This window comes from Ciconia boyciana, chromosome 22, assembly GCF_034638445.1.
Source record: "Ciconia boyciana chromosome 22, ASM3463844v1, whole genome shotgun sequence".
In the NCBI taxonomy this organism is placed as follows: Eukaryota; Metazoa; Chordata; class Aves; order Ciconiiformes; family Ciconiidae; genus Ciconia; species Ciconia boyciana.
This window is the reverse complement of record NC_132955.1, coordinates 3835216-3835764: the sequence shown is the minus strand read 5'-3', so window position 1 is coordinate 3835764 and position 549 is coordinate 3835216.

The window sequence follows — 549 nt, the reverse complement described above, 5'->3', positions numbered from 1 at the left end:
ACTGGGACAAAAATATCTAGCATGTGCTTTTTATTCTCCGCTCTTCCTTTGGCTGATCTGGCATTTGGATGGAGATTTGACTGGCTGGAGATTTGACTGCGTCCCTTTCTTTCACCAGCAGTTGTGGATGTAGTTGATAAAAGGCCTCCTGTGTTTTTCCTCAGTATCTTTCATCCCCAACTGTTTTGTAAACCCTATTTTAGCTTCAAAGCCTCCTGGGGAATAGATTTTTCTCCATTTTACAAGTGGGAAGGATACAGCCCAGGGCATGTTGCTCATCCCAGCCTTTCACAGAGTCATTGGTAGAGCTGGAAAGAGAACTCTGCAATGTTCTTGTGATCTGACTTGTGTGTGTACTGGTTGCAATTAAGACAGCAACTTGGTTATTCGGGACCCCTCACTAACGAGCTCTAATCTGTTGGGATTTTTTTTAAGAATAGCTTCCACTTGAATTATCTAATCATGGTCTATGCAGAAACCTCATTGCGTGGTTTGAGTTCTGCATATTTAGTGTTAAGACAAGGGTTTTCCAGGGCAGATGTGGCAGGG